The sequence below is a fragment of the Phocoena sinus genome, chromosome 4 (assembly GCF_008692025.1).
Source record: "Phocoena sinus isolate mPhoSin1 chromosome 4, mPhoSin1.pri, whole genome shotgun sequence".
In the NCBI taxonomy this organism is placed as follows: domain Eukaryota; kingdom Metazoa; phylum Chordata; class Mammalia; order Artiodactyla; family Phocoenidae; genus Phocoena; species Phocoena sinus.
In genome coordinates, this window is record NC_045766.1 from 69,329,158 (window position 1) to 69,352,678 (window position 23,521).

The window sequence follows — 23,521 nt, forward strand, 5'->3', positions numbered from 1 at the left end:
GTAAAGCAGTAGGATCCGGGGAAACAGCCCTCCGGCTTCTGGTGCCCGCCGAGGGACCCCCCCTTTCCGCCATAACAGGTGGCCCTACTGGTGCGGAGGGTTGTGAAGCTGGGGGTCCTAGGGGCGACATGGGATTTAGGGCCGGAGGATAAGGAGGTGGGGAATCTAGAAGAAGCAAATCAGACTGCAGGTCAGGATATATCGCCTTTGGCGGGTCCGGGGCAGCAGATGACTTTTCCGTGTCTGGGGTTTTCTTCAGGGCCAATATCTCCGATTGTGCTGGAGCGCACGCAGACGTGACTGTTGAGGAAACAAAGGGCCGGACCCACGGAGGCGGGGAGAGAACTAGATCTTCCCAGACCAAGATATATGGTATCTGGTCTGGGTGTCCGTGGGGTCCTGTGTTAAAGACCCTAGACTTGACTAGCCCAACCTTATCTAACAAAAAAGATCCTTCGGGTGGCCACCCTGTCTGAAATGTAGGCCACTCAGAGGTACACAGCGTTTGCCATTTTCCTTTCCTTACTTCTACCGAAAGGTTGTGGGCCCTAGCCCTAACTTCGGTCCAGTGGCTTAGGGTAAGAGAAAGAGGAGTCGTCATAGTTTGTCCCATTGTCGTCCGTCAAAAGAAAGATAATAGTACAGAAAAACAATAAAATTTCAAAAGACACACATTGATATTGCCGCCGCGAACTTAAACCCGAAACCAACTCAAATTCAGATGGCAGCTTATATAACCTGCCAGAACCAGCCGCCGCGAACTTAAACCCGAAACCAACTCAAATTCAGATGGCAGCTTATATAACCTGCCAGAACCAGATGAAGGGGAGACAAAATTTGTTTCTCCTTCCAGATGGACCACCAGGGCGTCCCCCGGGGCCCGTGAACACCAGCTTTCGGCACGTCTGCCTAGCCAGGAGTCCAATACAGATTCCACAGCAAGCCGGTTCGCACGGCTTTTTCCTAATGGCGGCTAGCAACAAACAAACGACAAACAAACAGACAATTGGGCTCGAGCCTACCTGATACCTCCGACTCCCGATGTTCTTGTGACCCGGGGGCGAGAGGGGATCCCGGACGAGCCCCCAAATGTTAGACCCAAACGGTCTACGAGGGATTCCAACTCGCCCAAGAACCGCCAAGAGTCGAGAGCCGCTGCAACACGCAAGAGGTTTATTAGGAGCCGATGCACCGGGGTTCCCTGAACCTCACGCAGGAGGCCGATGGGGAACCCCTAAAAGCGGAATCACATACTTTTTATAGGTTTATTTACTCATAGGGCGGGTATATTCTCACAATGATTGGGTAAATGTGGTGACTTTTGAATTCATTGGCTTAGGAACTTTTGTCCCACCTTCTGGCCGTTATAGTTGTCTGTTCATTGTGGCGGTTAGGGCGTATACCTGTTACGGGCAACTGGAAAATTACCCGCTGTCTGGCAAGTCCCCGTCAACTGAAAAACTCCAAGAATTGGTTTCGATAGGGAGAAGGAGTGGCGCACGATAGGGAGAAGAATTGGTTTCGATAGGGAGAAGGAGTGGCGCACGATAGGGAGAAGAATTGGTTTACGGGAACAAGTGAGGGGGTGGAAAGTCCCTAAAGGCCCCACAGTAACAAAGGGGTGCCACAGGATTCAGCTAAATGTCTAAGGTAAATGAGTCTCTAGATGGATGATGAGTTTTGGCTACACTTGGGTCTAATTAGGAGAAAATAAGTGTTGTTTTTTGGAGCTCAATTGTGTCTCATAGTTTAAAATGTTAACACAGTGGAAGCTGTTGATCAGAGAATTGACATTTTGCATAGACTGTCAGAGCAGACTCTACCTACAGAATAGCAGACTATTTGCATGAGAGGACATCATAAATTCACTTGGTACTAATAACGTTGGAAAACTCCTTTCAGAAGAGAGATTGTGCACACAAAGACCCCTGAGGGAAGAAATGACAATGGAAACATCCATCAAGTAAGGAAAGGGTGTTTAGAAAATCAATCATCCTACTCCATCCATCATACCATCAGAAACTGCTGTGTTAATCCATTTACCACCCCTGAGCATGAGGGCAAAGACAAAGTGCAGAAGCACTCCTTGGGGAGAGCTTTCAACAAAACTTCTGTATAGGCTAATGTGGACAATGGGGATTTCCCCCATGTCACATCCAAAGAATATTGAGTACAACTTACATACCAACATGCAGCGGCAGGTAGTTTTTCAAATATGAGTCATTTCTTAATTATTTGGCCTAGGGAGCATTTTTTCCCTTTTCTCACAGCACAAGTTCTGAGTTGTGAATACATGCTGTAGATTCATCCCCACCTTTTCATGGCACATGAACTTGATAATTTCCTAAGGGTTAAAAACAAAATAAACTCTTACTTCTCTGAATGCTACTGTAGTTTATTAGCTCTCAAGATATAAAGGAAATGATGTTAATTAGAAATACTGCAATAATTACAGAAAATCTTCAAAATATTACTTTCTAGCTTTTAAAATTGCCTCAAAGAAGAAAAGCAAATGCCAAGTGCTTATTTTGCTATTAAATGTTATCAGTTTCAATATTAGTACCTTGAAAATGAAAATAATTCCTTTCATTTTTACAGTGTTTTTTTTTTTTTTTAATAACATCTTTATTGGAGTATAATTGCTCCACTATGGTGTGTTAGTTTCTGTCCCACAACAAAGTGAATCAGCTATACATGCATACACATCCCCACATCTCCTCCCTCCTGCGTCTTCCCCACACCCTCCCCATCCCACCCCTCCAGGCGTCACAAAGTGCTGAGCCAATCTCCCCGTGCTACGCGGCTGCCCCCCACCAGCCATCCACTTTGCATTTGGCAGTGTATATAACTCCATGCCACTCTCTCACTTTGTCCCAGCTTACCCTTCCCTCCACCCCATGTCCCCAGATCCACTCTCCACGTCTGCATCTTTATTCGTGTCCTGTCCCTAGGTTCTTCAGAACAATTTTTTTTTTTAGATTCCATATATATGTGTTAGCATACAGTATTTATTTTTCTATTTCTGACTTACTTCACTGTGTATGACAGTCTCTAGGTCCATCCACCTCACTACAAATAACTCAATTTCCTATTTTTTATGGCTGAGTAATATTCCATTATATATATGTGCCACATCTTCTTTATCCATTCATCTGTCGATGGACGCTTAGGTTACTTCCATGTCCTGGCTATTGTAAATAGAGCTGCAATGAACATTGTGGTACATGACTCTTTTTGAATTATGGTTTTCTCAGGGAATATGCCCAGTAGTAGTATTGCTGGGTCATATGGTAGTTCTATTTTTAGTTTTTTAAGGAACCTCCATACTGTTCTCCATAGTGGCTGTATCAACTTATATACCCACCAACAGTGCAAAAGGGTTCCCTTTTCTCCACACCCTCTCCAGCATTTCTTATTTGTAGATTTTCTAATGATGCCCATTCTAACAGGTGTGAAGTGATATCTCACTGTAGTTTCGATTTGCATTTGATGTTGAGCATCCTTTCATGTGTTTGCTGGCAATCTGTACATCTTCTTTGGAGAAATGTCTATTTAGGTCTAGTGCCCAATTTTTGATTGGGTTGTTGGTTGTTTTTGATATTGAGCTGCATGAGCTGCTTGTAAATTTTGGAGATTAATCCTTTGTCAGTTGCTTCATTTGCAAATATTTTCTCCCATTCTGAGGGTTGTCTTTTCATCTTGTTTATGTTTCCCTTTGCTGTGCAAAAGCTTTTAAGTTTCATTAGGCCCTATTTGTTTATTTTTGTTTTTATTTCCATTTCTCTAGGAGGTGGGTCAAAAAGGATCTTGCTGTGATATATGTCAGAGTGCTCTGGCTATGTTTACCTCCAAGAGCTTTATAGTGTCTGGCCTTACATTTAGGCCTTTAATCCATTTTGAGTTTATTTTTGTATATGGTTTTAGGAAGTGTTCTGATTTCATTCTTTTACATGTAGCTGTCCAGTTTTCCCAGCACCACTTATTGAAGAGGCTGTCTTTTCTCCATTGTATATTCTTGCCTCCTTTATCAAAAATAAGGTGACTATATGTGCGTGGGTTTATCTCTGGGCTTTCTATCCTGTTCCATTGATCTATATTTCTGTTTTTGTGCCAGTACCATACTGTCTTGATTACTGTAGCTTTGTAATATAGACTGAAGTCCAGGATCCTGATTCCTCCAGCTCTGTTTTTCTTTCACAAGATTCATTTGGCTATTGGGGGTCTTTTATGTTTCCATACAAACTGTGAATTTGTTTGTTCTAGTTCTGTGAAAAACGCTATTGGTAGTTTGATGGGGATTACATTGAATCTGTAGATTGCTTTGGGTAGCAGAGTCATTTTCACAATGTTCATTCTTCCAATCCAAGAACATTGTATATCTCTCCACCTGTTTGTATCATCTTTAATTTCTTTCATCAGTGTCTTATAGTTTTCTGCATACAGGTCTTTTGTCTCCTTAGGTAGGTTTATTCCTAGGTATTTTATCCTTTTTATTGCAGTGGTAAATGGGAGTGCTTCCTTAATTTCTCCTTCAGATTTTTCATCATTAGTGTATAGGAATGCAAGAGATTTCTGAGCATTAATTTTATATCCTGCTACTTTACCAAATTCATTGATTATCTCTAGTAGTTTTCTAGTAGCATCTTTAGGATTCTCTATGTATAGTATCATGTCATATGCAAACAGTGACAGCTTTACTTCTTCTTTTCCAATTTGGATTCCTTTTATTTATTTTTCTTCTCTGATTGCTGTGGCTAAAACTCCCAAAACTATGTTGAATAATAGTGTGAGAGTGTACAGCCTTGTCTTGTCCCTGACCTTAGAGGAAATGGTTTCAGTTTTTCACCATTGAGAACAATATTGGCTGTGGGTTTGTCATATATGGCCTTTATTATGTTGAGGTACATTCCCTCTATGCCTACTTTCTGGAGGGTTTTTATCATAAATGGGTGTTAAATTTTGTTGAAAGGTTTTTCTGCATCTATTGAGATGATCATATGGCTTTTCTCCTTCAATTTGTTAATATGATATTATCACATTGATTGATCTGTGTATATTGAAGAATCTTTGCATTCCTGGGATAAACTCCACTTGATCATGGTGTATGATCCTTTTAATGTGCTGTTGGATTCTGTTTGCTAGTATTTTGTTGAGGATTTTTGCATCTATGTTCATCAGTGATATTGGCCTATAGTTTCCTTTCTTTGTGACATCTTTATCTGCTTTTGGTATCAGGGTGATGGTGGGCTCATAGAATGAGCTTGGGAGTGTTCCTTCCTCTGCTGTATTTTGGAAGAGTTTGAGAATGATAGGTGTTAGCTCTTCTCTAAATGTTTGATGGAATTCGCCTGTGAAGCCACCTGGTCCTGGGCTTTTGTTGGTTGGAAGATTTTTAGTCACAGTCTCAATTTCAGTGCTTGTGATTCGTCTGTTTATATTTTCTATTTCTTCCTGCTTCCGTCTCGGAAGGTTGTGCATTTCTAAGAATTTGTCCATTTCTTCCAGGTTGCCCATTTTATTGGCATAGAGTTGCTTGTAGTAATATCTCATGATCCTTTGTATTTCTGCAGTGTCAGTTGTTACTTCTCCTTTTTCATTTCTAATTGTATTGATTTGAGTCTTCTCCTTTTTTTCCTGTTGCGTCCAGCTAATGGTTTATCAATTTTGTTTATCTTCTCAAAGAACAAGCTTTTAGTTTTATTGATCTTTGTTATCATTTCCTTCATTTTTTTTTCATTTATTTCTGGTCTGATCTTTATGATTACTTTCCTTCTGGTAACTTTGTGGGTTTTTTTGTTCTTCTTGCTCTAATTGCTTTAGGTGTAAGGTTAGGTTATTTATTTGAGGTGTTTCTTGTTTCTGAGGTATGCTTGTATTGCTATAAACTTCCGTCTTAGAATGGCATTTGCTGCATCCTATAGGTTTTTGGTCATTGTGTTTTCATTGTCATTTTTTTCTAGGTATTTTTTGATTTCCTCTATGATTTCTTCAGTGATCTCTTGGTTATTAAGTAGTGTATTGTTTAGCCTCCATGTGTTTGTATATTTTACGGATTTTTCCTGTAATTGATATTTAGTCTTATAGCTTTGTGGTCAGAAAAGATACATGATACAATTTCAGTTTTCTTAAATTTAGCAAGGCTTGATATGTGACCCAAGATATGACCTATCCTGGAGAATGTTCCATAAGCACTTGAGAAGAAAGTGTATTCTGTTGTTTTGGGATGGAATGTCTTATAAATATCAAATAAGTCCATCTTGTTTAGTATGTAATTTAAAGCTTGTGTTTCCTTATTTACTTTTATTTTGGACGATCTGTCTATTTGTGAAAGTGGGGTGTTAAAGTCCCCTTCTATGATTGTGTTACTGTTGATTTCCCCTTTTATGGCTGTTAGCATTTGCTTTATGTATTGAGGTGTTCCTATGTTGGGTGCATCAATATTTACAATTGTTATATCTTCTTCTTGGATTGATCCCTTGATCATTATGTAGTGTCCTTCTTTGTCTCTTGTAATAGTCTTTATTTTAAAGTATGTTTTGTCTGATGTGAGAATTGCTACTCCGGCTTTCTTTTGATTTCCATTTGCATGGAATATCTTTTTCCATCCCCTCACTTTCAGACTGTATGTGCCCCTAGGTCTAAAGTGGGTCTCTTGTAGACAGCATATATACGGGTCTTGTTTTTGTATCCATTCAGCCAGTGTATGTTTTTTGGTGGGAGCATTTAATCCATTTACATTTAAGGTAATTATTTTTTTTTTTTTTTTTTTGCGCGGTATGCGGGCCTCTCACTGTTGGGGCCTCTCCCGTTGCGGAGCACAGGCTCCAGACGTGCAGGCTCAGCGGCCATGGCTCACGGGCCCAGCCGCTCCATGCCATGTGGGATCCTCCCAGACCGGGGCACGAACCCATGTCCCCTGCATCGGCAGGCGGACTCTCAACCACTGCGCCTCCAGGGAAGCCCCTTAAGGTAATTATTGATATGTATGTTCCTATTACCATTTTCTGAATTGTTTTGCATTTATTATTGTAGGTCTTTTCCTTCTCTCATATTTCTTGCCTAGCATTTGTTGTAGAGCTGGTTTGGTGGTCCTGAATTCTCTTAGATTTTGCTTGTCCGTAAAGGTTTTAATTTGTCTGTCAAATCTGAATGAGATTCTTGCTGGGTAGAGTAATCTTGGTTGTAGGTTTTTCCCTTTCATCACTTTAAATATGTCATGCCACTCCCTTCTGGCTTGCAGAGTTTCTGCTGATAGATCAGCTGTTAACCTTATGGGGATTCCCCTGTATGTTATTTGTTGCTTTTACTTTGTTGCTTTTAATATTTTTCCTTTATATTTAGTTTTTGATAGTTTGATTAATATGTGTCTTGGTGTGTTTCTCCTTGGATTTATCCTGTATGGGACTCTCTGTGCTTCTTGGACTTCATTGACTATTTCCTTTCCCATATTAGGGAAGTTTTCAATTATAATCTCTTCAAATATTTTCTCAGTCCCTTTTTTTTCTCTTCTTCTGGGACCCCCTATAATTCAAATGTTGGTGCATTTAATGCTGTCCCAGAAGCTTCTGAGACTGTCTTCAATTCTTTTCATTTATTTTTTCTTTATTCTGCTCTGCGTTAGTTATTTCCACTATTTTATCTTCCAGGTCACTTATCTATTCTTCTGCCTCAGTTGTTCTGCTATTGATTCCTTCTAGAGAATTTTTAATTTCATTTATTGTGTTGTTCATCATTGTTTGTTTGCCCTTTAGTTCTTCTAGGTCTTTGTTAAAAGTTTCTTTTATTTTCTCCAATCTATTTCTAAGATTTTGGATCATTTTTACTATCATTGCTCTGAATTATTTTTCAGGTAGGCTGCCTATTTCATCTTCATTTGTTTGGTCTGGTGAGTTTTTACCTTGCTAATCATCTGCTGTGTGTTTCTTTGTCTTCTCATTTTGCTTAACTTACTGCATTTGGGGTCTCCTTTTTGCAGGCTGCACCTTTGTAGTTCCTGTTGTTTTTGGTGTCTGCCCCCAGTGGGTAAGGTTGGGTCAGTGGGTTTTGTAGGCTTCCTGGTGGAGGGGACTGGTGCCTGTGTTCTGGTGGATGAGACTGGAGCCTGAAAGGACCTCGTCTGGTGGTGTGTTTTGGGGTGTCTGTGAACTTATTGTTATTTTAGGCAGCCTTTCTGCTAATGGGTGGGTTTGTGTTCCTGTCTTGCTAGTTGTTTGACAGAAGGTGTCCAGCACTGTAGCTTGCTGGTTGTTGAGTGGAGCTGGGTCTTAATGTTGAGATGGAGATCTCTGGGATCTGTGCCATTTGATATTACGTGGAGCTGGGAGGTCTCTGGTGGACCAATGTCCTAAACTCGGCTCTCCCACCTCATAGGCACAGGTCTGACACATGGCCAGAGCACCAAGACGCTGTCATCCACACAGCCAGGTACGTGGGGAGATTCTTGCCTTTTGGGAAGTCTGAGGTCTTCTGACAGTGTTCAGTATATGTTCTGTAGGAGTTGTTCCATATGTAGACGTATTTCTGATGTATTTGTGGGGAGGGAGGTGATCTCCACGTCTTGCTCCTCCGCCATGTTGAAGGTCTCCTACAGTGCTTTTTATAGTGCTTTTGTACCTTTTATCACATTTGGTTCATTTATAGGAATGTTCTGAAAGTTAAACACTTCCTTATTTGAGCAACTAATAGTTCTTTCAAATAATTTAATAAATCTCTTTTGGGTAGAAAAAAAAGAAATTACATGAGGGATGCAGTTTTTTAGGCACATTATAATCTGGTGGTTTCAAAGGAGCACAGCCACAAAAGAAAAAATAGATAATTAGATTTCATCAAAATTACAAACTTTTGTTCATTAAAGGACACAAGCAAGAAAGTGAAAAACCCACATAATAAAAGAAAATAATTGAAAATTATATATGTGATAAGGGTTTAGTATACAGAATATATAAAGAAATTATATAACAACAAAGACAACAGCCTAGTTTAAAAAAATGGGCAAAGCACTGTAACAGACATTATTCCAGAGAAGATAAGCCAATAAGCACATGCAAAGTTGCTCAACATCATTAATTATTAGGGAAATGCAAAGCAAAAGCACAATGAAGTACCACTTCATGACAGTAGGAAAGCTATTTAAAAAAAAAGTGGAAAATAACAAGTGTTGGTAAGGATGTGGAGAAATTGGAACCCTCATATACTGCTCGGGGAACGTAAAATTGTTAGCCTCTATGAAAAACAATCTGGGAGTTTTAAAAAAGTTAAACATAGAGTTACCATATGATCCAGCAATTTCCTTCCTAGGTATATACCCAAGAGAATTGAAAACATACATCCAAAGAAAGACTTGTACATTAATGTTCATAGCAATCAAAACCATTTTACTCATAATAGCTACAAAGTAGAAACAATTCAAGGGTCTATCAACTGATGAATAAATAAACAACATGTGATCCATCCATATCACTGAATGTTATTCAGCAATAAAAAGGAATGAAATACTGATACATGCTATAGCAGGGATTACTCTTGAAGACATAATGCTAACTGAAAGAAGTCAGACAAAAAGACCATATGTTATATGGTTCCATTTATATGAAATGTCCAGAAGAGTCAAATCAGTAGAGAAAGAAGGTAAATAAATGATTGCAAGGCTCTAGGGGACAGAGAAAAGGGAAGTGAGTTCTAATGGGTATGGGACTCTCTTCTTGAGGCCATGAAAAATTTAAATATATGTTATAGCAGATTTAATATAAACAAGAAAGAATCAGTAAACTGAAAGATAGAAAAAATTGTTCAAAATGCTTCTCAGAGAAGAAAAGTAACAGAAAATATGACAGTGAGTGACATGGAAGACAGTGAGAAGGCTTGGCATACTTTGAACTAAAGTACAAAAGAAGAGCACTGAGGCAATAGAAGGGAGTTAACATGTGAGGAGTTTCAAATGTATTAAAAAAGCAGTCCTCATTTCAGAAAACTGAAAAAATTCTGAAGAGTATAAATAAAAAATCCACAAGTAGACTCAGCATAGCAGAACACAAAGACAAGAAGGGAGAAGACAGATTACCTATTGATATGGAGAGAAAAGGCAGATTTTCCAAGAGGAATGAATATTAAAATGGCAGTTGGCTTCTCAAGAAAAAATAAAAATGCAAGCCAGAAGAGAGTGGAATGATGCCTTGAAGATATTGAGAGAAAATAACTGTCATTCCAAAACTGGACACTACATAAAAATATCTTCCAATAATGAGGGTAAAATAAAACATTTTCAGATTAAAAAAACCAAGAGAATGTGACAATAACCAACTCTTAATACAAGATATTCACAAAGGTGGAAGGTTTGAGGTACAAGAAGGAATAATGAACAAAGACATAGATAAATACATGAGTAAATCTAAACAAAAAATCAACAGTATAAGATAATAATTAACAGTAATAATGTCTAACTTATAGAATTAAATAAATAAGGTAGAACCAAAATTCTGTACAATAATAGTATATCAGTGGGGAGGAAGCTGATCAGAGTTAAAAGTCATCTGAGGTTCTTGCATTGTTTATGAGGAAGGAAAAGATAATGATTAAACTTTGCATATTAAAATGTTTATAGCGAGCACTAACAGAATTAAAAAAAGGTAATAAAGCACATAACTTCCAATTGCTAACGGGAAAAATAAAACGAGAGTAAAAAAACCAAACCAAACCAAAGCAAACTTTCTGTATTGGCTGTGTAACAAACTAGCCTAAAACTTAGTGCCTTAAGACAATAATCATTTGTTATTGTTCATGAGCCTGTGAATTAATTGGGCAGTTCTGCTAATCTGGGCTAGTTTAGCTGTTCTTGAATGGAATCACTTATGTGATGTCATCAGGTGCTTGGTCCCTGGGAGCTGCCTAGTCTGAATCCATCTTACCTAGGACAACTCATCTCTGCTCTATGTGGTTTCTTATCCTCCAGCAGACTAGTATGATCTTTTCACTTGGCAACTAGACAAGTTCCAACAGAATGAGTGAAAGCCTAGACCAGAGGTTGGCAAACTTTCTCTGTAAAGATCCACACAGTGAATATCTCAGGCTTCATGGACTAGACCACTCAACTATGCCATTTTGTCAAGAAAGCATCCATAGCCAATATGTAAGTGGATGAGATTTGCTGTGTTCCAATAAATCTTTACTTACAAATATAGGCTGCAGGCCAGATTTGGCCAGTGGGCTGTAGTTTTCTGACTCCTGGCCTTGACTTAGAACTGGCACTAGATTCTCTTTCACTTCTTAATGGAAGGAATTGCCAAAAGGTCTTATTGCCAAAGGGATTTGTTTATAGGGAAAGGCATAATTGCATCACATTTTGGATGAGGAATCCTCTATAATTTCAATAAATCAGAAAGAAGTCAAGAAAAGAGGGGGAAAGGCCACAGAAAAAGCAAAAATAAGACAATAAAGCAATATAAATAAACTCAAACATGTCATTATTCACAAATTCACAGTAAATGTGAAGGGAATCTTCTCTCAATTTAAGGCTATAAAGCCAAAATTGCTAGAACTTCAAAGAGGAATTTTAAAATTCATCATCACTGTGGGAGATTTTAGCTCATTTCTCTCAGTAATTGATTAAGCAAATGACATTATGGAGTGCAGCTGAAGACATGCATCCTTCACAATTCTGCAATGCTAGTCCCAGATACATATGTGGAAGTTATTCACATATGTGTGCGCCAAGACTCATGTACAAGGTGGCTCACAGAAAGCATCACATATAAAGCAAAAGACTGAAACCAACCAAATATCAGTCCAAAGGAGAATGAACAAAGAAAATGTGCATGAGGCCTGTAGTAGAATCTTACACAATAGAAAAACAAATATGAATGAAGTCCAGCTACACAGATGTACCTTAGGAACTGAGAGGGAATGTACAAAGCATGTTGCTGAAAAGCACGTAAAATCTGATTTCATTTACCCAATGTTCAAAACATCCAAATTAAACAATATATTTTTAGAAATAAATACATATATGGTAAGACTATTAAGATGGACCTTACCTTTGTAGGTTATCTTTGTAGGATGGGAATGGGATGGGGAAGGGCGTACAGGGGTATTCAAAGATATCTTTTAAGGAAGGAGTCCATTTTATATTATCTCTTTCCAATATAAATCAAGAAATCTTTTCTGAGTTTCCTGCCCTCTCATCCATTACTTCATTTGCATAATATATACCCTGTGAGACCGAACACATCTTAGTGGAGGCGGGAGAGAGAGAGAGGTTATGTGGCCTGGGGCAGATGAGGCTCTGGGTTCTCATATGTAAAAATTTCCCTTCCACCTTGCAATTACATTATCCAGAAAGTGGAAATTGTATCTTATTCTACTAAGCAGAAAAACTTTAATGCTGTTTTTCCAATTCTTACTATAAACGATGTTTATGCTTGGTAGAATATAATTTTATTTTTCTCTTTATTGATTCTGGTCTTTATCCTTGATTTTAATACATGTGCATTTAGAAATTTTTGTATTGCTTAAAAGACTCTTGAAGCTAAAGTCTACAAACCATGTGTAACTGTTTAATACACTGAGTAAAATGTGTAAAATTACTGCAGAATTTACTCTGAGCATGTGATTGTTTAATCCATGAAGTAAAGTGTGTTATTACAAATTTTACTCTGGTGTCGGTGTTTTCCCTAATCTGATGCCATTAAACCAGGTGGTCCACCTATAAACCTTGCATCCTTCGGTAAATGAAATCGAGCCTTGGGCACTCCAGCCCTCCTCCTATTATTTGTCTGGAATCCTCCTGCTCACTCAATCACTCTTGATTGGGTGGGGTGGGACGGAGAGAGGGAATATTTTCCCATCTCAATCAAGGCCTCCCGTGCAGATGTGACCCCATCCTTTGAGAAACGGAAAGGCAGGGAGGCACAATGCTGAGAGATGACTGATCTCTTAGACGGGATGGGGCAGACGCATAAACTTCACTCCTTTCTTCGCTTTGTCTCTAGTTCCCAAACAGCTTTGGGCCTTGAGGGCTTGACCCTCACCCTGATTCATGCTTGCCTGTGGGACTTGCTGGCAGAAGTGAGTTTCCATGGCTTGCTGCTCAGCACTCCCTAGCCCAGGGCTTTCACCTGTCCTCTGGCTCTGCCGGCCACGTGATATTTCAGTGCACCACCTCCTGATCCAGATCCAACAGCGAGTTGGAGCTATTATCGTCCCTTGCAAGCATTAAGGCCAAATCTTCATTTATTTCTTCACATATGTCGTTACCACTGATGATTAAGAATTTGTCTATAGTTTATTCGGCAGCTCATAATGTTAAAGAGAACATTGCTTCACCCTAAAGCTAGTAGCAAGAAGACAGAAATCCCAAACATGACATCACATCCAGATATAACAATATCTAAGATCACCTTTCCCTGTGGTTCCCTCTTAAGACTGAGGAAACTTGGACTTCCCAAAAAAAAAAAAAAAAAAGAATTTGTCTGTAAAGCAAGACTGCCTGGGTTCCAGTCCCAGCTCTATCACTTACTAGTAGTGTGGCCTGAGACAAATTTTCATGGTTTTGTTCCTTGGTTTCCTCTTTGTAAAATGGATATACTAAAAATACCCATTTCATAGGTTTGTTTGAGAGGATTACTTAAAATATTGTAAAGTATTTAGGACATGCTTAGAATGTAGTAAACACTCAATAATTATCAGCAGTTCTTTCACTTATGTGTTAAGGAAAGTTCTTGGGTGCAAAAGGGAATTTTAAATCTAGAGACCAAGTATGAACTTTGAGAGAGCTTTAGTGTTTTTTAAATTTTTCAATTGAAGTTTAATTGGTTTACAATATTGTGTTAGTTTCAGGTGTACAGCAAAGTGATTCAATTATATGTATATGTTTTTCAGATTATTTTCCATTATAGGTTATTATAAGATAGTAAATATAGTTCCCTATGGTATACAGTAAATCCTTGTTGCTTATCTATTTTATATATACCTGGATGATAGCAACAGTCACATTTCAACTGATGAAGACTGGGGTAGAAAATGAAGGAAAAAAAGTATTGATTAGCTCCAAACTATTTCTGGTTCCAGTTATGCAGCTGACCTAGGGCAACTGTCATTACACAATGGGTAGCAATTGTCCCTTTTGGGAACAAATCATATTCTGGTTCTTTCCATTTTTACTTGTTATAAATAAATTCTTACAAATTGAAACCCATAGCAAAATGTCCTGCTCTCAGCAATATGTATTCTTTCCTAATGGACTGAGCTGGGTGAGTGAGACTCTCCCATCCAACCTGTGCAAACTGACTCTGTGTTCTGGGTGAATCAAATGTCATCCATATTGTTTTCTTGAGAAGAGATAATGTGATTTCCTTAGTCAACAGTTCTTAGTCTATCAAACCATAGGCCCATTTCAGGAAAACATCTGTCAGGTTTGGTTTTATTCCTATGAAAAAGGCAATTTTTTTTTTTTTTTTTTTTTTTTGGGTAATGGAAAAACCTACTAATCTAGGAAAGAACAATCTGGGCTTTGCAACTTACTAGCTATGTGACCTTGATAAAATTAAATAACCTCTCTGAGCTATGATTTCTTCATCTAAAAAATGGGGGAATTGTAAGAGATGACACCTGAGGGTCTCTGGCTCACCTATCTCTTTCCCTTGCACCTAGAAAAGTGCCTTGGGGACCTACTATATAGCACAGGGAACTCTGCTCAATGTTATTTGGCAGCTCGAATGGGAGGGGAGTCTGGGGGAGAATGGATACATGTATATGTATGGTTGAGTCACTTTGCTATGCACCTGAAACTATCACAACATTGTTAATCGGCTATACGCTAATATAAAATAAAAAGGTAAAAAAAAGAAAATGAAAAAGAAAAGTGCCTTGGACATAAAAGATGCTTGATAACTGTTCAAAGAATTCGGATATGTAATAATGAGAAACTATGATCTGTCTTTTGCATTTTCATAGAATATCAACTCCTAGCACATAAGTAGAGCTCGGTGCATGTTTATTAAAAAGGAAATGATTTCCTTTTATTAGTAATAAAGAGTTTCAGATAATGCAATTTGAATTGTGGGTAATCTACAGTTAATAATCTTTAAACCATATTATTTAAAATGAATAAATAGATATAAGAAAATCAATCATTGTGACTTGCCCTTTCCCAGTCTTCCCTGGAGAGCTCAGCTATGTGGTTTCTGATTCATTGCCTTCATAAAGGGATTTTTTCACACAGAGGAGCACCCCAAGTGAGCTTGAATCCTAAGATCTCAGGACATGGCTTTTGACATGGAAACTGGTGAGGAAGTGAGGTCTCTGGTCACTCAGTGCTTTCAGAGTCAATAACACGAATGTCAAATCATGAAGGAAGATCTCACACCAGCAATACAAGGAAGAGACAGTATTTATGATGAACTACTTTCCTCCAGGAGATGAGGGACTCCTTGGCATTGGTGAAAGCCATCTACTGTCCAGCCCAACCAGAAAAGCTTAGAGCCCTCCAGGTGGACAGAACATAGCCTAGAGGATTGTGAGTGGAATCACTGATTTGAAGGCTCTCTGGACACATGATTTTCTTTATAAATCTTGATTTGTTGATATGACATATGAAGGATCTGTTGATATCAGTCTGTTACACAAATATAGTTTCCCTAATGAGGACTTGTTTATTTGCAGATATAAATCAGGTAAAATCTATGAAGACCTCAGCACAAAACCATTAATCTTGATGAAAAAAGAATATACTGTGAATGCTCTGGAGCCTATCATCTTCTGTGAGATTTGGACATTTTTAGAACAAAATTTCTGTGTATCCAATTGCTGCTCTTCATTCAAGGTCCAGCTTTCTGGTCAACCCCCTCCATAAAGGTGTTCTCATGACCTGTTTCACCCAGCTGAAAGTGAGTTTTCTCCCTTCTTAGAATTTGGTTTCTCTCTTGAGGCCCTGAGAAATTCTTCCTTCCATTACAGTCACTTAGACTTGTGTTGCTTTTTTTTTCCTTCTTTGAGTCTTATTGAGATATAATTGACATATAATATTGTATTTGTTTAAGGTGTATGACATAATGACATGATATATGTATATACTGTGAAATGATTGCCATGATAAGTCTAGTTAACATCCATCACCTCCCATAGTTACAAATTTTTTTTCTTGTGATGAGAACTTTTAAGATCTCCTCTCTTAGCAACTTTCAATATGCAATACAGTATTATTAATTACAGCCACCATGCTGTACACAATCCCAGGATTCATTTATCTTTTAACTGGAAATTTTGACCACCTTCCCCCCTTTTGCCCACCCCCACCCCCAGCTTCTGGCAGCCAATCTATTCTCTGTATCTATGAGTTCAGTATTTTTAGATTCCACACTAAATGAGATTGGGCTGTGTTTTCATTCCTTCACTAGACCAAGGAGCAGGAACTGCTGTGACCATCATTGTCTCCTGAGCTGAGCTGATTGCCTGCCAAAGTGATGTTCGGTGTATAGTAAATAGTAAAAAAAAAAAAAAAAAAAAAAGAAGCATTAATCTAATATTTCAGAATTCAATATCACCTTCTCTTTTAAATAACTCTACTTGATTCAACTTTAGGAACTAATTTATACAGAAGCCCTCTGGCTTAGTAGATGGAGTTAGGTCTGGAAGTTGGGAGATGCTTTTTACTGCTCATTTACTAAGGACCCTTGGGGGAAAAGACGTTACTTATCATTTCTTTCCTGGAATAGTAGAACTGAAAGGATCCATAAAGGTCATTTAGTCTATTTCCTGGGACACACAGAGGAAGAGGGACTTGAGATTGGCACTATACATTAGTGGTCAAGTCAGAGCTGAAGGCTGCTTCCTGACCCTAATCTATGTGATAGAAGTCAAAGTGGTGTTGACCTTGGTTGGTGGATTGGCTGGGAAGAGGTAGGAAGAAATTCTCTTCGGTGATAGAAATATTCTCTATCTTGATCTAGACGGTCGTTGCTGGAAAGTATACACATGTAAAAATTCCCCAGTTCTACACCTAAGATTTACACATTTTACTAAGCATAACATTATACTTCAGAAAAAAGGAAAAAACTGAATGCAATATTTTAATGAAACTACCTAGTTCCTCATCCATTATTTTATTCTTTCTATTTCTTACATGTCTGCAATTTTTCTGATTACAAAGTAATACATAGTAAAAATTCCAACATATCAGAAATGTAAAAACTTAGATAATGAATATCTTTCAAAATGCCATTCTCTAGAGAAGAAATATTGTTAAAATTTTATTATTCCTAGGGTGTATTTTCATTTTAAAAAGCAGCTCCTCTGAGAGTACAGAAATACGAAGTGTTGCCCCCTGGTTCATAATCTCTAGGAAATAGTGGAGAAGGGGTGACAAGCTGCTATTGGAAGCCACACTGTCCCCTGGTTCTCAAGCTTCTTAAGCCCAGGTCTCCTTTTGGTTCTGGACAAGTCTTGGTTTTCTCCATCATTTGTTTTTGCCTAAACAAACTTCAGAGTTTGGGTCTTGTTTACCTTTTCGGTGACTCCTCTGTTCTACCTTCATTTTTGTGGCCATCTCTCCAACTGACATTAGAAAAGTATTACCACGTCACCAGTTCTTCCATTATTGAAGACTGTAAAACAGGTTCATGTTACTGCTCTGCTTCCAAGATCTGTTGCTAAACACTACAGAAGAGGGAACAAAAGGTGTAACGTAAGTAACCAACCAAGAACTGACAGTCTCAGGGAGCTGTGAACACAGGTCTCCCTTATAAGATACAGGTAGCAAGGTTTTAAATTTCTTCACCGTCCCATTCACATTAGCAGAGGGTAAGCAGTTGATTTTGTTTCCTTTTAAATCCCACACGTTGGATAGGGAGATAATGAGGATAGAAATTAGCTTGTCTGCTTGAACTTGGAACTTGCTAGCTTGTCCTTTCCTCTTCCTCTCCTGACCATTTCGATCCTGAATAAAAATTGGTGGGTCCAAGCAGGGTAGGTGTTAGAGCTTAGAGCATCTGGCTGTGCTAGAAAGCTATGGAAGTGCTCAAAGAATGATGTGGACACATCAGATGGACACAGAGCAACAAAATAAGCAATGATAGTAAGAGACTATAAGCCACATTATATACATGTTGACTATGAGTCAATAAATGAATAAACTGAAAGTGTGAGGAAGAAGAGGATATTTACATAATTTCAAGGTGCCTTGAAATGCCTGTTAATTACAAAGGGGAAAAGATCAGCTTTACAGTAGGTAAGTCTGGCAGACTCTAACTGAGTGATCAAAGTGCACATCAATAGTAATGGAACAAATTGAAGATCATACGCAATAAGAAGAACACAGCACCACTCCTGTGGTATCCCTGCCAGAGATGAAAAACCTAGATCTAGTTGTGAGGAAACATCAGGAAACATAAATCGAGGGATATTCTACCAAATAACTAAGCAGTAATCTTCAAAACTTCAAGGCCACGAAAGTGTTTCAAATAGAAATAATTAAAGAGACATGCATTGTGTGATTCCGAACTGTATCCTTTTGCTATAAAGGATAAAGGACATTATCGTAACAATTGGTGAAATTTGAATCGAGCCCGAGGAGGAAATGGTGGCAACTTACGAATGTGAATTTCCTGATTTTAATGGTTGTGCTGTGTTCATGGGGAAGAATTTTCTTGTGTTTTGGAAATATTGGTGCGGAGATTAAAAAAGTATGATGTCAGCAACATATTCTCAAATAGTTCAGAGGGGGAGAAGTTTTTGTATGATACTTGCAGCTCTTCCGTAAGTTTGAGATAATTTCAAAATTAAAAAAAAAAATCTAATTGGATGCCATGATTTAAACAGTTCCTAGAGATAACGTTCTACTTTAAGGCAAAATACACTACCTGCCTTTCCCTTGCTTCTGTTTCTCTAAGATTATCTGCTTGTGAATCACTATGCTGTATACCTAAAACTTACATAATATTGCAAATCAGCTATACCCCAGTTTAAAAAAAAAAAGAATATGTCTAACCAAAAAAAAAGATTGGGAGTTTGAGGTGCTTGTGTGAGTGGAGAAAAGGGGATTATGTGACATCTTGATATGGAGGAAGGCAGGAGAATCAGCAGGTCCACATGGTTTCCTTGTACCATCTGCTGCTTCCTCTGGTTTCTGGGGCGTTGTCTTTGTCACTGATTGCAGCTAATATCTACCATCAACCGGTATTTCTCTCTGGGCTTGGTTTCTCTCTGAGCTTGGTTAATCTAGTGACGCTCCCTGGCTGCCTCTACCTTATCTTAGCTCTTACTCACATTTTAGACCCTTCTGAGCCTCTATGCCCTCTCTCTGGCCCCCTGAAACAAGCAGTTCAGTCCAACTTTTACTGTGGAGTTTCCCCTTCCCTCGCTATATGGCCCTGGGGCAAGTCATCTGCCTCAAAAAATCAGCCATTCTTGAGATTTCCTTCTAGGACATAATGTAGGTCTACATCTATAGGAGCCCCTGGCCTCATGGGTTTCTTCAGATCATCTAAAAGTGCTTAGTATTTAAATAGAAATAATGTGGTATATTCTAAATGAGGATTTAGAGCTGCTTAGAGAAACTAAATATCATGGCCTTTCTCTATCTAATTGTGTTGCCAAATTTATTTATTTTTTTGAGATTAAAAACTGTATTTAATGCTTCTCTTGTACAACTATGAGCTCTTATTTTCACAAAGTACCTTCAGTAGTTTGTTCAAGAATACTGTTTAGAATAGTGTAATAGTATTTATGCATATTGACTTAGAAGTAAAAGGCAGTAACTGTCAAACATGATTTTCAATGGCCTCATTTCTTCTTTAGGAATGATGAATGCCCATTACGATGACATCCACGTCCTGGGAATTTTGTTTGCCTTTATTCCATCTTTTACATTGAGGATGAAGCTTACTAAATTGGAAGACATGGTTGCTTAAATTATTGACGGGGCCAATTTTCCTCTCATTTCTTTCTGGACAAACATCACTAGTTTAGAATACGCTGGGTTCTCTGGCAGAGGTGAACACATATAGCCACAAGCATGGTTACAACCACGAATATAATTTGAAGCTGGAGGATATGCTGGAAAATACACACTAGTAGAACTGATAATATCCATATTCCCTTTGTAGTGCTTCAAATATACTAAGTCGATAAAATCTCGGGGGGATATTGAGCCCATGGCAAAACTTTGAGTAATGGTATAACACATGAATGTGTCCGAATCAATTTTTTGTACCATGTTGTACACTTTTCAACGATTTGTCCCATGTAATTCTGTTTTCAGGTTTGTAGAGGAAATCAGATAGTTTAGATGTTTACTCCAGAATTATTCCTTCAACACGATATAGATTTCCATGGAAATTTTTAGAAGCCTTGCTGGAAACAGTTGTCTTTTTCTCAAAGGGGAATAAAAATCCACAAATAAGTTAGTGAAGTCTTAACCACTTTCCAGCCTGATGTTTCTTTTTCTTTTTTTGTTTTTTACCGTATGCGGGCCTCTCACTGTTGTGGCCTCTCCCTTTGTGGAGCACAGGCTCCGGACGCGCAGGCCCAGCGGCCATGGCTCACGGGCCCAGCCCCTCAGCAGCATATGGGATCTTCCCGGACCGGGGCACAAACCCGCGTCCCCTGCATCGGCAGGTGGTCTCTCAACCACTGCGCCACCAGGGAAGCCCCAGCCTGATGTTTCTTGATAGTAACCTAAAACTTCGTGAGCAGTTTGTTAGGCAAGTGCTTTATAGTCCATCTACATTTCCTAGTAGATCTAGTCCAGAATTTTAATAACTATTAGGACTCTTCTCCAAATCCTTGTGGTGATCTCCATACCTTTCAACATGGTGATGTAACATCGGATGAACTGGAACATATTCAAATGGAGTAATGGTCAAGGATATCTTCACCCACAGGGTCAACGGAAAATAAACACAAACCAAGATTGAGATGGCATCTTTTTCTGATAAGTTGAAACTGGATTCTTCGCACCTCATATCCTGTCCCAGTCTTGTATACAGGTTCACACATGTTGTTAAGTAGGTCTTTACATCTGTTTGTATAATCTCCCTCTTTCTGGGCTGCCTGACTGGGTCCCCAATCCGTACTGGATCACTGCCATTCTTCCCTGGGAACCAAGGTCCCCAAGGAGTTTGTTAAGTGCTATCCCTGACCAAACTCCCTCCTCCAATCCCGCGTCTGCTTTGAGGGTGAGGGCCCAGCTGGAAACCCAGGAAGGCCGGGCTCAGGGATTGGAAGGGGAAGGCGCTGAAGAGGAGGGAAAAAAGTGGTCGTGGGATCTGCCCCTCCGGCCGGGGTTGGTGTCTTATCCTGGGAGGGGGTGCTCTGAAAAAAGGGGAGGCGGAGCGTGTTGTAAGGACTGGGGCTGTAGGACTGGCTCTCAGCGACCGAAACGGCAGCCGCCAGTGCCCCAGGTCCCCATCCCTGACCCGTCCCCTCTCAAAGTCGGGAAACTGGCCGAAGGAACCTCAGCCTGTCATGCGCAGACCGGCCGGCCGCGCAGAGCCGTGACCAAGGTGGGGAGGGCGTGCGGGGTAGCTACGCGGAGTTAGCCCAGAACCTCCCCACCCCCCAGAAAAACCCGGAGGGAGAAACTACACTTCCCAGCAGGGAGAGCGACCTAACGGCCCGCCCCACCCCATGCCCCTACCCCCGCCCCTCGCGCCTTGCCCAGCTAGCCCCCAGCGCCCGAGCGCCACCCATCGCCAAATTTATTTTGACATGGTCGGTATGTGGAATTCAGCCCACCAGGGGATCTCTTCCCAGAGTCTGAAATGGGAACGGACAATGTTTGCTCAGCTCTCAGGCTTCACCAGAGCTTAACTAATACATCTCCTCTCTGCAGGCTGAAGCCCAGAGCTGAGAAGTCAGGACACATGGGTCTGCCCACTACCCCCAACTGTCTTTGTGCCCTGTGTACCTTCCTTTTTCCACCATCCTTCTGGCCCAGGGAGAGAAGACTTTCCTCCAGATCACTTCCTCCTACCTTTGCATTCCCGCCACAAGGCGAGCCATTCATGGTGGGCCAGTCTTTCATCCGTACAAGACACACTCCCAGTCTCAGTTGTTAGACCTTTGTCTTGGTATAGAGCTTAACTCCCTGCCTTAGGGCATTTAACTGCAGCTTGATCTAAGATATTTAAAGCAGCAAAGACACCAGGAGATCTAATTATCTTATATAATGTTTGTTATGACTCTGCTATTCCTTGGTGTAAAATTCTCTTTCCTAGGACTTAGGGAAACCAGTGATCCTGCAAAAGCCCAGAGCCCAGGTTGGCTGTGGTACAATGAACAAAATAGAGGACCTGTATTCTACTCCCTGTCCTGTCAATGAACCATCTATCTCCTGCAAGCTGGTTAACATCCCTGAGCTCTGGCTTTCCTACTGGTTAAATGGGAATGTTAAAGATAAAAATCTAAATTTACAAAATACTTTTTAAAAAAAAATCTCTTTATTGGAGTAGAATTGCTTTACAATGGTGTGTTAGTTTCTGCTTCATAACAAAGTGAATCAGCTATACATATACATATATCCCCCAAAATACTTTTCTTGATAGTCTCTTATTAAAAGGGGTAATTAACTTGAATAGACATATAAGTGATGTAGTATAATTCAGTAAAAAGAAAAGAGGTGGGTAATAAGAGGCTGGAGTCTAGTCCCCTCACTGTCATTAAGGAACTTCGGTACTTTAGACAATCACTTTCTGGGGCTTAGTTTCAACATGTGTCAAATGAAAATAATAATATCCATCTGTGTCTATAAGTATAGAAAAGCACTAAGAGATTTAAATGAAATAAATTTTTAAATGATTTACGTGTTGCTATATAAATAGAACTGTATTAAATTTACCAGATTTTCTATAAAATCATTCTTAGAATCTATGCAGGGGAACATTTTATCTGTTGAAGACAATTGAAAATAGGTCCATATAATACAGATTAAAGCCCTGGAGATAAACTCAGTCCTTTAATGAAGTCTGCTGCAGAGCAAAGAGTGTAAGAGCTCTACCCCAATTGACTATTTAATGCCTGATTAAATACAGGATGGCCTGTGAAAGTAACAAGCAAACTATTCAGGCAGTGGGATACATTTTGAGAGAGGGGGCAGTGGAAATAATCCCTATAGAGAATTTTAAAAATACTAAAACCAACAAAAAGTCAACCTACTTTTTTATTACTACCATGTGCTAGTGATTGTAAACCATATCAGTGATCATATACCACCCCTTTCAGGATGGACCACAGCTCTGCCCAGTCCCCCCACCCTGCCCTTGTTATAGCACTGTGTTCAGGAGTAGAGGTGGAACTTCATTCCTGCAAGGACAATCTACAGGCTATCGGACACATCACCTCTTTATACACACACACACACACACACACACACACACACACACACACACACACACACACCCTCATTTGGCAGTACCTGTTTGACCTTCCTGACCCAAGATCTAGAGGATCTTATAAGATTTGCAACAGAAGCTTGTCTACAAAAGTTGGAGCTCTGCCATGCTTACCGGCAGCCGAATTGGAAAGATCAGATCTG

General features: G+C 39.5%; 1 pseudogene; it reads right to left on the minus strand.

Moving 5' to 3' along the window:
* Positions 1-19,801: 19,801 nt before the first annotated feature.
* On the minus strand, positions 19,802-20,710 carry LOC116752631 (annotated as a pseudogene).
* Positions 20,711-23,521: the final 2,811 nt, after the last annotated feature.